Genomic DNA, 17,373 nt, shown 5'->3' with positions numbered 1-17,373 from the left:
CAGCAAAGCAAAAGCCTTAAAAATGTTCCAGGAAACAACTGTTTGTTATTCATAGGGGGAGAAAATGGGACAGCTGAGGGAGAGCAAAGCAGGAGGATGTCGGGTGGCAGGAAGGCTTTGGGGATGTGATGGCAGGTGGCACGGACACCACATGGAGCTGCAGGGAGGGCTGGAGTCTGACCTGGAAATCATGTGGCCTGTGCTGATGCTGGCAGTCACTCGGGCTGCCAGCCAGGGGAACATGGAGCTCCAGCCTTCACTGGTTTATGGGGTGTTTATTTACAGCCCTCCTCTGAGCCAGGTTGTTTTCCAGCCTGATTTCCCAAGGAAATCCCGCTGCCTGCGGGTCACTGGGCTCACTGCTCTGGCTGTGGGGTGTGTTGCCCACCTCACGTGGCTGGTGGACAGGGAGATGCTCAAACCACGTGCAGTTCCCAGAGGTTTTGTGAACACCAGTGGTGGGTGAAGTGACTGTCACTGCTCTCCCAGGGATGGATCCATCCCAAGCAGCAGGCTCTCCCAGCTCCAGAGCAGAGCATGTGGAAGAGCAACCAATGGCATTTGTGTGACCACCACCAGCACTGCCTGTAAGCCAAGCCCCAGCTGTTGCCCCTTTGTGTGAGCACCACTGATCCCTCTTGAGCACAGACCCCAAAAATCCAGGAGGAACATGCAGTCACTCATCACTGCAGCTGCCTGGTTAGGGGTTAGCAGGTCTGGATCATGCTTACTTGGAAACTGGCTGCTGTCTGAGGGACAAAATATCTTGCAGCCAGACCCAAATTTTGTGAAGTGACAAGGACTTGTCCCGGTTTTGTCCCCCATCTCCCCACTCTCTTCCTTCAGGACTGTGTTGGTCACCTGAGCCATTTAATGCTGTTTAATCTGCTTTGGAACACGGGCTCTGATGAATACTTCATCCCATCCACAGGTTTCCAAATGATAAAGGATCTGTCTCAGAGAGGTCCCTTTGATTTATTTCCAGGTACTACGTATTCTGCAGCAGACGCTGAGATGGTCCATGACCTCTAAGACATTTGAGTAAGAAATGACAGCAATGTTCCATTTAGATGAGGCAGATATTGGCAGCTGGGCTGGAAACTTTCTGAGAATGAGGTGAACTAAACAGTTAATAACTTTTAAAGTGTCATAATGATGAAAGGACTATTAAATCCTGAAGAGATGGGACCGGGTCTTTGACCTTATCTTGGGTTAATTGTCTTCTCTGGAGATAGTCCAGGACCTGATGTTTTTCACAGGGCTGTTCAAATGGTTTGTACTTGAGCAAAGAGAGAAAAACTACTGAGCTGCAGTTTGGACCAGGGGTAGGAGTTATCTGACAACCTATAATTTGGAATCTCTGAAGCCTAGGAGAGAGCAGTCCTTTTAAAGTATCAAACTGGTGGCAATTCCAAGCTGGGACATCATGTGCAGTTAGGGAATGGAAATTCAGTCATGCAAAACAGCTAAACATATCAACTGCTAAAAGAGAGCCTGTTTTGTGGAAGAAAATAGGGAGGCCGAGCCTACAAATGTGTCCTCTCATGTTCTGCATGAAGTTTTTGGAAATTCCCATTTACACAAAGCAAAGGTTAACCCCTGGTTGGAAGAATCCCTAAAATGCTACCCTGTTCCAGTTCTTCCCAATGTGTCTGTGTGGTTAAGGGTTAAACCCTGAAACCCTTTGTCAAGTGTCTCCTTTGAATCAGGTAAGTTGGACTTGGAACCTGCCTTTAAGCTCTTCATCCAGCCTGTTTCTGACAATTTGTGCTAAAATATGTGACTTAGGAAAATTTTTATTATAAAAAATCCGAAAGCAGATTTTTTCCCCTCAGTTTGATTTACAGAAAATATCAAAGTGTTAAGTGTGGCCTTGACCACACATGTTAACTGATGGGGTAAACAAGGGAAGATAATCTGACTTACCAGGGGTTGTCATGACCTACCACAAGGTTTGTTTGAGCATTTTGCTTTTCACACTTCGTAATTTTTGGTTTTTCCTTGCAAAGCCATATCTGTACTTAAGAAAACAGAAGCACAAAGGCGCCCAAACACAAATGTGAGTGTACCACAGAACCCCCCTCACCAAACCACAGTTCCCAGCTTCACACAGCTTTATAAGCTCTGCTCATTTCAAGCCCTACGTGGGGTTTCCATAGGGTTTCCCCATCTATAAACAGAAGAGAGGAGAATTTTCATCCTTGTGACAAATATTCATTATTTTAGCTTCTGGTCCTCACAAGCACTTATCTAACATTTTTTAATAAATCCTGATTTTTATTTTTTTTTTTTTTGTGCCAGGCCTCATGTTTCTTCCCCTGTGCTGATTTTTCATGCCTATGCATGATTCATTTAATCTTTCCCTAAAGAGCCTAGGGAATTAGATGAACGAGGCAAATTAATAAACTACTGTAGCCATGAGACCTCTTACACTTTACTTACCAAGTACAGTACATCATCCTTAACTCAGATTTTTGCCATTCTTGTGGCTGGGTGGCAACTGCCCACCAGGATGCTGCCAGCTGGAGCAGGGATGGCTGTGAAATGCCACAGGGATTTGGTGAATTTGGAGGCTGTGCCCAGGGTGCTGAGGCAGTGGATGGCCACGGGGGTGCTCTGCTATGGCTCAGGCATCGAGGTGTGTCAGCTGCTCTGAATCCCTGCCAGGGAAATGCACTGTAGAGCTGGAGATTTTATCACAGACCATTGTAACTCGACAACAATGAAGCAATTAGAGCTTGGACCTGAGCCTGCAGCTCTTGGAAGTGTGACTATGACAGGCCTCACCTTTATGGGGACTAACAGCAAGGTTTGGTTCCTTCTGCTGTGGCTTTATCCATCAGTCTCAAAGTGACTTACCTCCCCACAGACTTGGTATAAGGTTACTTTGGGGCTGTGCACCCTTCTCTGAGGTTCTGAGGTCTTTCCCATCACCAGGCAGATGGAGATCAGAAGATTACCCCACCCATTTCCACGTCTAGGTCAGTAAAAAGCACGCCCAGACTTTGCAGAGGGTCAGTTTAGGAGCAGTATTTATGTGTTCCCTCAGCACTTCCAGCCCTTTGGCTGGGGTGAGGTGGAGAATGACCAGCTCAGGACTGTGGGATCTGCCTCCAGGAGATGAGACCATGCACTTGTGACCGTGCCTGGGCTGTGGTGGGATGGATTCTGTGTGCTCTGGACAAGCTCACACTCCAAGGCAGGGCTGCAGACCACGATTCTGGTATCGATCTTTGTTTAATATAATATATTAAAGCAATTTGAACAGTGAGCACCTGGCAGTGCTCTTTGGCAGGCAGCCCACACTCTGGGGAGCATCATTTGCTGACTTCTGCTGTGCCCAGCCCCTGCCTGCCCCCCCCAGCAGCTTTGGGAGAGGGACAGAAAGTGGGAGGGACTGGCAGGGCAGGCAGCAGGGACCCTCTGGCTGAGCCCACCCCCAGACAAGTCTTCTCTGAGCAGTACTATTTTATCAGTACTATTGCCTTTTCTAGTGAGCTTTTTCCTCTGTGGTGGCCCACAGATGGGGTGCAGAGGGAACACCAGGGAAGGCTGTGTTCTGGCAGGCAGCTGCTTTTGCAGCTGCAAGGAAAGGAAAGCTAAGAGACAAGGGAATGCACAAATCCAGATGAGATTTGTCTTTTACTGGTGGCCTCCTTTGTAAGTGCACCTGTGTCTGCCTGGAACAGTTTTAAGAGACACAGTTCTGGGAGCACAGGGAGGTGGGACAGAGCAGGGGCTCCCCTCTGCCCCTTTCAGGGTGATCTCAGAGAACCTGAAGGCTCCTGACCATGGCAGTGATGATGTCCTGACTCCCTCAGTTCTCTGCTGGCACAGGATGTGGAGGTGGACCCCTTGGAAACCTGGAGATGGCAATGCCATGGAGCATCTGCTGGGAATTGGTGACCTTGACTGTGGTTTAGTCAGACCCTAAAGCTTCACCCATCCAGGTTGGAGACAGAAGCATTTGTCTCACCAGGGAGGGTAATTTCTGTGCATCCTTTAATCTGGGAACCCCACCTTTGTTAGGGAGAACAGATCCAAGCACCTATGAGCATCCTGAAAAGGGAGCAGACTGGATCACTGTCTGGAGCTCTGGCAGGTTTGGGAGTGAACGCCTTCCCGAATTCCTTTATAAGCAGAATTTTCTAGTTGTTTGTGTCAGTTTTGCCATGTGTAATCTGTTTGGCTTGCCTGGAGGAGCAGCAGGACACTAGTTAATTAATGATCACAGGAATGACTCACTTTCCTTGTGCCCTCCTGTGGCACCTTCTTTGTCACAGTAGGAAGCAGGAGCATAGATCCTGTTCCAGGCTGCTCTGGCCTGTCTCCTAGGGAAGCAGGTCAGCAAAATAGGAATTTACAAAGGCCATGCAGCGTCTGTCACTTGCCCAGTGTCACCACAGAAGAAGCAGCGTGGTGTGAGTATGCTGAACACTCAGTGTTCCTGAGGAAAGCTGGGAATGTTGAGGTTTTCATAGCATGGGGACTAATGCTGCCTGTTTAAATGAAGAAGGCAATGGCTCTGTAATTAGTGTGATGTGACTTCCCAAAAAAAAAGGAAGCTGTTTGCCCTGGTCCCAGGGCAGGCTGGGCAGTAGGGCTCCTACACCAAGGAGGATCCTACATCACCACTGCTTCCCCCAAAAGTCCTGTAGAAGCTCCATTGCTTGTACAACTCTGCATGCAGGAATCCCTAAGGGTGAGAAATCCTACCAGGGTTAAAATTCTCCCCCCACCCACAAGCTGTGGTGTAGTGAGAACACAGAACTTACATATCATTTAGGACAAAATAAAATCAATCCAGATTTGGCCACCTGGTCTGGAACAGGAGAGAGAAGGGATGCTGGAGAGGGGGGAGAAGCTGCAACATCACCATGCAGGGGGCAGTTTTATTTGCAGATGGGCAACAAGCTATTTGTCGTGGGCAGATCCCTTCCCTCTGAGATTATCCCAAGCTGCCTGTCATCAGATGGGGCTGAATTCCCCATTCCCAGACAAGGCTTGGTCATATCCTCTTATGACAGCTTAGAGTCTGTCATTACTGTTCATTACCACACTGACAGAGGATGGCAGGGCCCGTCCCTGCTGCCCTGCCTGCAGCTGACACAATGGATGATGGATTGTCAGGAAACCCTGCTGCCATTAGAAATCTTTAGAAATCCTATAGGAAAAAAGCCTCTGAACCTCAAATCCACCACCATCACCAATGTCACTGTGCCAAAATAAAACACACATATATATATGTATATAAATATATTTTTTTAACTGAAGGGGCAGATTTCCACATAATTTAGCATTCTATTACAAATCTTGCAGAAAAAACCCCTCTGAACCCCAAACTCAATGTCATTGTGCCAAAATAAAGCATATACATAGATATTATTTTTTCAAATGTTTTTAATTCTGTGTTTGGATTTTTTTTTAACTGAAGGGAGTGATTTCCATGTTTTAAAGAGAGTGTTATAGGAAAAAAGTCTCTGCACCCCAAACCCACAACCCATAATGTCACTGTGCCAAAATAAAACATATATACATACATACATACATATATACATATATATACACATATACACACATATTTTTGACTGAAGGGGAAGATTTTCATGTTACAGCATTGAAAACAGACCAAGGAGGGGCTGACTGAGCCCCTTAATGCTCCCCTGTATATTTTTTGTTCATGCTACACTACGTGAATGTAAGATAAAACATCACACAGCTTCCTTTGGCCTCTGGCCAGGCAAAGGTTGGAAAATAATCCCCTTTTTAATGGATGCCTTTATCCATCTAGCATATACAAGTTTAGCCAAGAAGGATGTGAGCACTTCAGGGAAATTGATGTCCAGTAAAAGAAAAGCCCCCCTACATCCTCTCTTATTTTCCTAAGGATATTATGGAGAAACTTCAGCTGAACTGGAAGCAGGTAATGCAACACGGATCTCAGCAACACATCGAGGTGAAAGCTAAACTGGATGTTTACTTTCCTCCCACTTCCACCTGTGATCCATAGCTAGGAACAGAGAGTCAGTTCCCTATTTATTTAATGGGAGATGATAGAATATCTCAGGATACAGCAGCCTATGTTCTGCCAATTCGCAGAATAAACAGACAAAATATTTCCTGGGGTTGATTTGTAAGGAACAGCTGCTCTTTAGGACGTGGTAGGTATCTTTCCCTCAAACTAATTCGATCAGGACTTGAAAAGCCCTCCACAATGTAAATACTCAACAGGTCAAGCAGACACTGCAGCTGCTCTCTGAGGAAGGCTTGAGTTATGGAAAGAGGGAAATTGCTGCTCCACAGGAAGATGGAGTTGAATGTTTCCTCTGGCTTGGGAAGTGTTGTCACGAGGATGGAGAAAAACAGAGCACCCAAGGAAATGGGGACCACAAGGAAGGGCAATTAGTGACTGGCTCTAAGTGCTTGGTATAGAGGCTTAAGGACAATTACACAGGAGCAGGACTCACCTTTTAAAAATATTCTGTATAAGGAGACAATGTGCCTAAACAACACAACACCTTCCTTCAATATTGCTTTCCCATTTTTTCCCTTCGTCTCTTCTTAGTCATCATTTTTGTGGCCGAATGTTTTAATTTGTCACCAAATGCAGGTTTCCATCCATAACAGGTAACTTCTGTTGTCTTTTCAGTCTTAAAACTATGCAGTGTTTTTGAGACCACTTATTTAAAAAAAGCATTTAAAATGAAGGTGGTTCACTGCATGTAACCCCTGAGAGAGCTGTCAGGAGTGCAGCATAAATTACAGTCTCTTCTACTGACCATTTGCTGCAAGGAAGATGGAAAAAACCAGCATGCAGATGATGATGAAAGCCAAGAGCATTTTTCAAAACTCAAGGTCTTCACGCTAATAATAAAAAATTTCTTGTCTCTGCTGGGGGTGACCTTGCAAAAACCAGCTTGCCTGTGTATCTCAAAACATCAGGACTAAATTAGGCCTTCATAATGTGAGTGTAGTCTGAAGTAGACTGTTTGTATTCCCTGGAGGGGTCAGTGTGCCTGGGATGTAGCTTGTTTAGCCTAGTTTAGATGCAGTGAAACGTGCTCAGATGTGTTCAAGTGTGGTGAGCTGCACATGTTGCTTTCTCCTTGCGTTTAGAAGAGAGGACAGCTCAGAGCAGCTCGTAGGCAAAGTGGCTGAGGGAGAGATGGCTGCTGGGTGATGGGTGAAACACTTCCTTTTAGATGGGAACTGCTGCTCTCAGGACAGTTTCCAAAAATGCAGATGTTGTGGTAAACGACAGCTGATTTGCACAAGCTCATGAGTTTCAGCATATTTTTGAGCTACACTGAAAGTGCTTCCAGGTTTTCCAGGATGATGAGGAGATGACCTGGACCTGATGGAATGTAAGCCCTGTATTATGACGAGGCGTCCTCATCTCTTCAGGGTCCATCTCTGAGCCAGCCATGCTGGGCTCCCTGGCTTGGACCCTGGCGACCTTAGGAGATCCCACAGAAATTTAGAGAGCAAATTCCAGAGCTTCTGGATGAATTAGAAAAGCCCCAAATTCTGTGATAATTTTAATTTTTGTCTTAAATAATAGTTTTCTTTTTCTGGCAAGTCTTCAATACTTCTTCTTTCATAGAATTAAGTATTCTGAACTTTGGCAATTGAAGCAGAAAAGAAATAGTGGCCCTTAATCAGCTCTAGTTATAAACTTGGATAAGAAATATCAATTAGATTTTTGTCATGGCCCTTCCAGTTTTAGGCTGGAAGAAAAGGAAGCCAAAACTGTTCTAGGTTAATAGCTTGTGTTTCTAATCCATAATCTCTTTTATTTCACAAAGGCTCACCAGACTTGGGACTTCATGATCTCTACTCTGTTATCTCTCAAGGAAAAACAATTAAATGAAACTTTATTTGGGTTTACAACACTGAAAAGAGGCAGAGTGTACATGTTTTGAACACAACTAGTGCAAAATCGGACTACTTATTAGAAAAAGAATAATCAGTGTCAGTCAGACCCTGATCTCCATCCTTGGAGGGACTCAGGATCAACACTACAAGGCCCTGAGCAATATGATCTGAGCAGGCCTTGTCTAGACCGTGCTTTGGCCAAGAAAGGCTGGACCAGGTGATCCTTGAGGTCGCTTCCAACCCGGTATTCTGTGATTCTGTGACATTATCTGGTACACATCTAACACCAAAACTGTGTAAATCTGTAGAAAACACCCACAAGTACATAAAAATATTGTAGCCAGAGCTATGGCACACTCACCTCTGGGATGGGCTACTGCAGCCACTCATGCAGCTGCAATGCCTGATGGCATGGAAAGAAAAGGAATATTTAGGTATTCTGCTATAGGAGAAAATTAGCTAAACAGAACATAACTACCCAACATGTAACCCAGAACACAGATGCCAATATTCCTTATTTTTCCTGGCCTGTTTTAGGAAGACTGTGATTACTACTAGAGGTAAGGATGGTCTGAGTGAGCTTAGTGAGAGCAAATCTACTCATTCCCCTGTACTAAGCTGGGATATTGATCCAGCACTGGCCCAGAAAGAAGTGCCTTCTGCATTGTGGAACTGGCAGTCAAAAACATCAGGACAAAAACGTAACCAGTTTGTTTATTTTTAAATAAGAACTTATAGAAAACTATATTTGTGGTTAATTTTTTGTCTTCACTTCTAGTTTCTGAACCTTCAGCTTGCACTGAGGTTATATTTAGTCCATATTTTATGCTTTTCTGTGGTGTCTTGAGGATCAGAAATCTATTTTGAAAATAAGACCTCAGAGTCTAACTTAATCACTTGACTCTGGAGGCAGAAGGTCTAGGACTGGAAGCAAATATTCCAAGACAAACATAAAAATAGTGACAGCTGACAGAACTGTGATGTAACAGTGTTTAACTGAGAAAGTCTAACAGGACCATATGCCGAGGCAGCCAACAGCTCTAAGGGGAAGTTAAAGTCCAAGGACTTTTCTCAAGGGGTTCTCAAACTTAAAGAAGATGAAGCTATTTTGACTTTGAGCAACACACCAGCGAGGCCTTATTTGCAATGTTCTCTGAGGTGAGAGGAAGACAGCCAAGAAATGAACATGGTTCAGCTTCAGCGCCGTGTGCTCCGAGGGAAGCCCAGCTCCACTTGACCCCTTCCCTGAGTGCCCAAGGACAAAGTGAAACCTCTTGAACACTAAACAATCCAGGCAAGACATGCACTTGGAATAAGAGAGTGAAAATTCAAAGCCAGCATGACAAGATAAGAGAAACAGCAGCAAAATGAAAGGGCAGAACTTCTGTTTCTTCGGCAGAGTGGTTGGAAAGCGCTAATCCAAACATGTATCTTGCTCCATTTTAAAAACAGTCTTCCTAACATGATGCAAGTGATCAGCCTCATTCATCTGAACAGCCGCCTTCTGCTTCTGACATGTGTGGCCTGGACTCTTAAATACTTCATATCTACTCATCATACTCTGCTTCAGGCCAGCTCTAATCTACATCATCCAGGCCAGTTTGGACAGAGCTTGGAGCAACCTGGTCTAGTGGAAGGTGTCCCTGCCCATGGAAGATGTTGGAAGGAGATGATTTTTAAGGTCCCTTCCAACCCAAACCTCTCTGTGACTACATCATCAGTTGTGTAATAACTATCACTAATATAGTCAGTGTAATGTGATTTTTCTATACTGATCAAATCTGGCGTGTGGTCAAAGGTCCAAATCTGGACTTTCTCCCTTTAAGGGGCCTTGGGTGTCTGCCCAGGCCCCTTGACTGTAGCAGTTGACTTGGCAAAGGCACGTACTGTGGGAAATCTTGGGGAACTGGGCTATGTGGAAGCCATATCCAGGAAGAAAAGCACATGAATCCTCCTGTGTCAAGGATTTCAAAGGTTCCAACCCCAGCAGGGGAACGTGACCTTTGTGAGACCGAGCAGCTTCACCAACTTCCAATTATTCCAGCAGGAGCTCAACATTTTGCATAATTTTGTAAAATTGGTTTTATTGATTAAGCTGAATTGCATTGGGCAAACATAAGTCAGCGGCTCACCCTGTCTGCTGCTGTTGTGCTTGGCCAGTAATGAGATGTACAGACAAATGATTACACATGGATCTGGCTGGCTTATGACATCAATCGTTTACTCCTCAGTTAAATACACTTCTGAATTCTCTAATGCTCAGTCCTTACTCTGACCTCTGCAGAAGATCTAATTCCCCGTAACATTTAAGCAATTTCAGCTGTATAAAACCCAAACATACAGTCTAAACTGTCCTTTTATGTTAAAGCCCTGTAAATTCAAAGCTGTCCCTGGACACGGGCAGCTCCAGAGCTGCCTCCCCTATAGAAGTGGAGGCTTTTGAAGCTCAAACTTTTTTTGGAGATGTTAGGCAAGATGCAGTTGAGACGTGGTTGGAAAAATGAAGCAACACGTTTCTGTATTTCTCAGGGTGGCAAGGATTATTTGGGAGACAACAAATGTATTTTTCATATAAAAGCAGAAATATGAGTTACAAAAAGCCTGTTTATAAGGCTGTTTACCTACCAGATAGCCACGTCAGAGCTGTCAACGGAGAGAGGAAAGACAACAAATTAATGACCTCCTGCTGCTCAGTGAATGTCTCAGCTTTGCTTCAGCATCTTTTTGTGCAGTGGGAGGGACACAGTGATCCCAGACAATGTTCTAGTGCAATTATTTTATTCTGCTTCTACCCATCACTTTAACATAACACACAAGAAAGGAGGCACAGCAGCTTTTGTGAGGCCTGACACAAGTAAACAATAGTTGCTCAAGGTGCAGTTACTAAATTATTTTCTTTTAATGTTGGAATAAAAGCAATCAAAGAACTGTCCTTACAGAAAAGTAATCTAGTTTGAAAATGATTTATTTTTTCTATTCCCCTCATTGTATCTGTAAACAAGGCAAAGCACTGTGAGGTATTCTGCTAGATGGATTTTTGCAAGATTAAAAGTAGATATATGATTGAAAGCCACTTTTTATGCAGTAGTTGAAGCTGCCTACTTGTGATGAGGAATGCTGGGAGAAGGTATAGACTTTTTACAGAACACACCTCTAAAATATATTAAATTATATTAACAATAAATTATTAAATTATATTAAATTATATTAAAGTAAAAAGAATTAATGGCCCAGGCTAGGCCTGAATTGGAATAAAAATCTATTATCTTCCAAAATTCATGACTTCCGAGAAAAACATCCTTTCCACATTTTAATTCCAGACTTGTGTATCCCTTATCTTCCTGAGTTACCATCCGAGGTGTGCACTAATGGCTTTAAACTGTCCCTAATATTCTTTCACCATCCTGCTGAACCAGGACTGTGGCAATTGGCACCACTCCACGGAGTCTCACTCTCACCTGGTTTGTTTTCTGGTTTTTATTTGAGCCGTCTGTGTTTAATCCCAGATCTGCTCATAAAAGGGATAAGTCTCGATGAATAGGTAGAGGGAAAGGCTTCCGAGACACAGAATGAAAATATCCAGAATCCTTAAGCAGTCTGTCGGTGGATTACGTCAACTCGAAGATAGATTTTGCTCCCTCTGGCTCATCAAATAATCAGATTAGCTGGTACTGATTATGCTCTGCACGATGGGCTGTGTTCTGTAAACCAAACACAGAATGTCCCTTCTCTGTTGCCTCGTGTGCTCCTGGGGAGCCTTATTTATAACAAATCCCATTTTCACTTTCGCCGACCACTAGTGGCTTTGGCTCAGAGTTGGGGCATATTAATGCCACCTGATAGTGCTGTCCTGCTGCCCCTGAAGCAGAAAAATGCCTGAGTTTTTGCCTCTCAGCTCCACAGCCACTGTGTTCAGCATCTGTGACTTTTATACGATGTTTCGGGAGGGGCGATGCCATCGAGGGGCTCACAAAAGCCGGTAGCCAGAGGAGGAGGCTACCCAACCCAGCATCAAAACCAGTGGCTGTTCAATGAATGGGGTATTTTCATCTCTTCCAGCCTCAGCTGGCAGTGTTGTAGCAGTCAGTGTTACGCTGACCCCACACTTCATTTCCTGCTGGCAGAAGCACTTCAGGGAGGTCCTGGGGCTTGGTAGCAGTTAAATCTGTCAGCGTTGAGGACAAGAGAGATGTTGGTCATTGCATGGAGGAATCCAGCCTCTGTAGGCCTGACATTTCCATAGAGAAAATAGTTAATGGATTTTACTGCATTTTTGTAATGGATTTTTGTCTCAAGTCCTCAAAAATGTCTCATATGTCCCTGAAGGGACTCAGGCTTCTGCATCCTTTTATAGTTGTGTTGTGACTTGTCACTGTCGTCCCTCATGACTTTCTTTAGGAGCGTATTCAAAGACCTCTCTGCATTTTCCCGTTTTATTTTTCTTTTCCCTTTGTTTTTCCCTGTCTCAAATTTTCCTTAGTTCCCTCTCTCCTTTTCTCCTTTCTGTCCTCCCCCCTGCATTCTTTTGCTGTGACAAACCTGCTGATGCATGTTTAGAGCGGCGGCAGCAGCCATGCTGTGCTCACCATCTGGGACAGGCAGATCCTGCAGCCTTGTGGAGCCTCCAGATCCATACTGAATGCACATGATGGATTACAGCCACCTCATCTTCTCCCAGTTTCCCGTTTTTCTCCATGTGTGTTGCCTTTCTGTTGGCCACAGACTCCTTCCCCTGCTCAGTGTCTGCTCAGCTGAGGCAAGTTTCTAAGATTCCCTGATCATATGGCTCAAACTCTTCAGCTGGAAAGGCCTATCCTGATGGATTTACTCTGTCATCCCCCTCCTCTGATCCATGTGGAACCAGAGAGAAAGCAAGAAAAGTATGGAGCATGTGGAAGCTTTCAATCCAAGTGCTCCCCACTTAGAACTTTTTTCTTTTTTGCTGTTGATGTACATTTCAAGGTGAGGAGATAACAACTCAGAAGAGGCTTCTGGCATGTTTCCAGGTAGTTTTCCTGAGCTGTATTTATTTATTCTCTATCTCTCCTAGCTATTTTGTCCCTAAACAATCACACACACAGTATCACTGTTTGGAGAGCTGTGAGAGGACTCTTGCTGGACCCATGCACAGACAGCACTTTTGCTGTAGAACAACAGAATTGTTTAGGCTGGAAAAGCCCTCCGAAATCATGGAGTTCAACTGTTCCCCCAGCACTGCCAAGGCCACCACTAACCCATGTCACCAATGCCACATCCACATGGCTTTTAAATCCCTTAAGGAATGTGACTCCACCACTGCCCTGGGCAGCTGTGCCAGGGCTTGACAACCCTTTCCATGCAGAAATTTTTCCTCATATCCAACCTAAACCTCCCCTGGAGCAACTTGAGGCCATTTCCTCTTGTCCTGTCACTTGTTATATGGAAAAAGACTGCCGCCTGTCTGGCTCCAACCTCTTTTCAGGGAGTTGCAGAGAATGAGAAGGTCCCCCCAAGCCTCCTTTTCTCCATGCTGAGCCCCCACAGCTGCCCATTGCAGGGGTTGGGAATAGATGGTCTTTCAGATCCTTTCCAACCCAAACCATTCAGTGGTTCCACGATTATGCCTTCTCTGACCTCATCCTTGCCTGGAGAGAGGGGATAGTGATCTAGCTATAGCTGGATATTTTTTACATTTCAAACTAACATGGGAAAAGGAGCCACAAGTATGAGATTTACTGGGTGTGAAGGCTGAGGCTGACTCAGAGAGAGGATGGGGAAATCAGTCAGCCATTTAAAATATCCTGTTCTCAATATCTCCAAAACATGTGCTTCCTTTGGATTTTTGTGCATGTCTATTCTTCACCCTTCATCTAAGTGTCTCACTTCAGCTGCAAACCTTTCTTGCTCATAAAGAGCCTGAAAACACAGAATAAAGCAGGGTTTGAGGAGGGAGTTCTGCATATTCAAAGTTCAGCTAGTGAGAAATAACCATCTGGTGAGCACGTACATCCCTGCTCCTGGATAAGCTGAGGATGAATCTCCTAATGGGAGCCGGCGCTCTGTCTGAGAGCGAGGAGTTACCAGGGTAAAGAGAATTACATAAGAGCGAGATCTGCACTTAGACATCACTAACTAGATGTAATCTTTGCACTCAGGCTGAGGTAATTCTGCTGCAGCACAAAAACCACTCCATGCCAGCAGAAAATAATTCGCTGTTTGGCTTTTTGCTTACCTGAAGCACAATTTTGTCTCACAGAGTCCCCCCAGCTATTGCTCACAAAACGCTCCCGTGAAACGTTTCGACGCCTGCTTTCTAATTATAGCTTTGGGTATCATTTGCTTGGATATAACCAGGGTGAATCAGAACAGAAACATCAGGGAGGGTTGAGGGGAAAAGCCTTTTACCAACAGTGAGCAGCAGGACAGAAGAAAACAGGGTGTCTCGTGAGGCAGCGCAGTGCAAAGGGCTCGTGTTTAGCAGGAGACGGCGGCAATTTGCGACCGGATTATTCCGAAAAAATCCTAAACTCATAAATTCTCTGCAGAAAAGGAAGGGAATTTTCCAGCCATCTGCCAGCGAGGCTCACACCTTGGAGGCACAAAGGGTTCCAGCGCTGGTGGGGCAGCTCCAGGCTGACAAGGAGCGGGAACAAGGGGAGTTTCTTAGCTGGGGTCCATGGATATTCCTGCAAAATCACATCCTGTCTGCACGTTGCTTGGTTTTCATCAAACCTGTGAGGTCTGACAGGGAAACTTACTATCAGTTCTTTCTTGTTCTAGAGGAACCAGGAGAAAGGAGATCAGACTCAGGGTGGCTGAGGAAGGTGGGCAGTTAGAGGAACAGGGATTTATGATGTTTGAGAAGTGGGGAAAAAAGAAAGCTGGAACACATGCATGTGCAAATGATATTTTTAGATGTGAGTGAAGGCTCATAGTTCCGCTGTGGGTTTATTCTGAGGTGCACAGGGCAGTTGCACAACTCTGTGTGAAGGCACACGATCTTCAAGGCCTGAGCGAATCCAGCTCTGCAAAGGAAAAGTTCCCAAAATAACACATTTAGCTGTCAAATGAGTATGACTGTTCCAAATCCCTCACCAGGGAGTTAAAATTTCTCCTGAAACTGGTGGAATGAAAGGAAAATTTGGGGTGGAATATAGGAAATTAGTACTTGCCTACAACTTTCGCTGCCTCTAATAAAAATAGAATTATCTTTCTGACATTTAAAAACCAAAAAGATGATCAAGCACCTAGTCTATGGAGAACTTAGTTATCAAGTCATGTAGATTTTGATTTGTCTCCAAATTAGAAGTCTGAAAGCTCTTATTGGATAAAATACATGTGTAAATATCAATGTTCTAAACTGCTGAAAGGTCATTCCTATTGTATTTTATTGTTTAAGTCTAGAACAAATGGCAAACTCCTGCAAGTTAAACCTGGAGGGAGATGCCAGCAGCAGACATAAAATCTTTGGCTTAAAGGAATAAAGTCACCAACATCAAAAAGGCCTGGTAATTTGGAGATGCAGCCAGGATTCACTTTTAAAAGTGACAATGGTAAATATTTTCAAATTCAATTTCACCACATGTTCACCTTTGAATACTATCCAGGGACCTGTTTCACTACTCTGCTTCTGTTCTTCAGGACAATGATGCAGAAATTAAAATCACTTGCAATCATAGAATTCTCTGAAAATATTTTTTCAGTTGGTGATGTTTTTGTCTTACCTATACAACAAAAATCTCTGAAATAATATGAGCCAAGCTTCATTAAAGCTCTTTTCTGTGTTGTGAAGGTACATCACACAGCTCCTAATGTGCTGCAGTGCACTGTGTGTTGTCTAAAATATGTTTCCATGATCACCAAATGGTTTTCTAGCAGTTCCAGGAAATATTCTGGAAGAATTTGAAGGGATATTTTCCTTCAAATTACATACTCCCGCCCATAGCAAGGGGGTTGAACTAGATGATCTTTAAGATCCCTTCCAACCCAACCCACTCTGTGAATCTGTGATATTCCTTGTATTTTCATATCTTGTTATGCAGTCTAATCTATAACAATTATTTCTGGAAATTTCTCACTGTTGTACAGTTGTGGCAGCATTTAGGATTTATCCCAACAGCTCTTCCATCACCTTGCCTGGTTGTCAAGAGCAAGGGATACATTTTCTGAAAGATTTCTAAGCATAGAGATGGCACAATTCCTTCAGATAAAGAATAATTAATATTTATGACTTATCCAAGAAAAAAAAAATAAAGTTGTCTCCCTGTTTTCCATAGCTGCATTTTGAGAAATGCACCAACTTTTTTCAGTGGAGTTGGAAAGAGAACTTAGTAAATAACTAGTCTGAGAGAGACAAATCACATTACCCTCCTCCTGCAATGATTCTTGATGTTCATAGGGAACTAATTTAATTGCAAATGAAGACAAATTTCTATTTCAGTCTCCATAAGTAATTACATTTTACTTGTCCTGACTCCAGTTCTAGTTGTTTGTCTGCTGGACAAAGGGATTTTTTCTAGCACTGCTCTTCTGGAACATCTCAGGTGCTTTTCTTTTATGCTGATTGAGCAAGAAGGCATGGATCCAGCTGGTCCAGGATGAGTTTCCCCCGTGCAACACCAAGCCTGAGGCATTAGCTAACAGAGTCCCCTGTCACCATGTCTGGGAACGGGGAATGAAAGCATGGAAATAAAAAAGTGGTAAAACATCTCAGAAAGCCTGAAATAAAAAGTGGGAACTGCAGTGGGGAAAAAAAAATTCAGGTACCACAAGGGAAAAGCAAGGATGTGGGCAAATACACTTTTCCTGTCAGTGAGCCTGCAAGAGCAGCTTGAGGAAGATGCAGACTTGCAGTTTTTGAGTAGAAAGCAAAAAAAAAAAACAAACAAACAAAAAAACCCCAACAAAATTGCATAGCCCTCACGAGGACTGAACCCAAAGGCTGGAGGAGCAGTTCCAGGAGAAGAATGGGCTTGTACTGTGTGACTGCTGCTTGGATGAGTCCACCAGGCCAGGGTGGATGGACATCCTGAATTTCAGACCCCACACACTCAACACTCAACATGCCGAGTCAGGAATTGACACGTAGAGGAAATATTGACAGTTTATTTCAAAGAATCACAGAATCAATTCAGTTGGAAAAGACCTCTGAGGTCATTGAATACGACACCATCTTATCAACAAGACAGTGGCAGTGAGTGCCACATCCAGTCTTTCCTTAAACATCTCCAGGGGTGGTGACTCTACCAGGGCAGCCCCTTCCAATGTCTAATTACCCTCTCTGTACCCTCTAATTACCCTCTCCTAATGCCCAACCTAAACCAACCCTGGCACAGCTAAAGATTATGTCCTCTATTTCTTATCAGTGCTCAGGGAAATATTTTGCTATGGAAGAACTGAAGGAATTAATGGGAATCCAGCAAGGGTTGGGTGTGAAACCTTCTGTCATGATTTTCACTTTATTTCTCTTTATTCTCTGTATTTATTGTACGTGGGAAAAGTTTCCCATCAGGACACTGG

The sequence above is a fragment of the Manacus vitellinus genome, unplaced genomic scaffold, assembly GCF_001715985.3.
Source record: "Manacus vitellinus isolate BGI_N305 unplaced genomic scaffold, ASM171598v3 scaffold_40_pilon, whole genome shotgun sequence".
Classification (NCBI taxonomy): domain Eukaryota; kingdom Metazoa; phylum Chordata; class Aves; order Passeriformes; family Pipridae; genus Manacus; species Manacus vitellinus.
The sequence above is the reverse complement of the archived record's forward strand: the minus strand, read 5'-3'. Positions refer to the sequence as shown.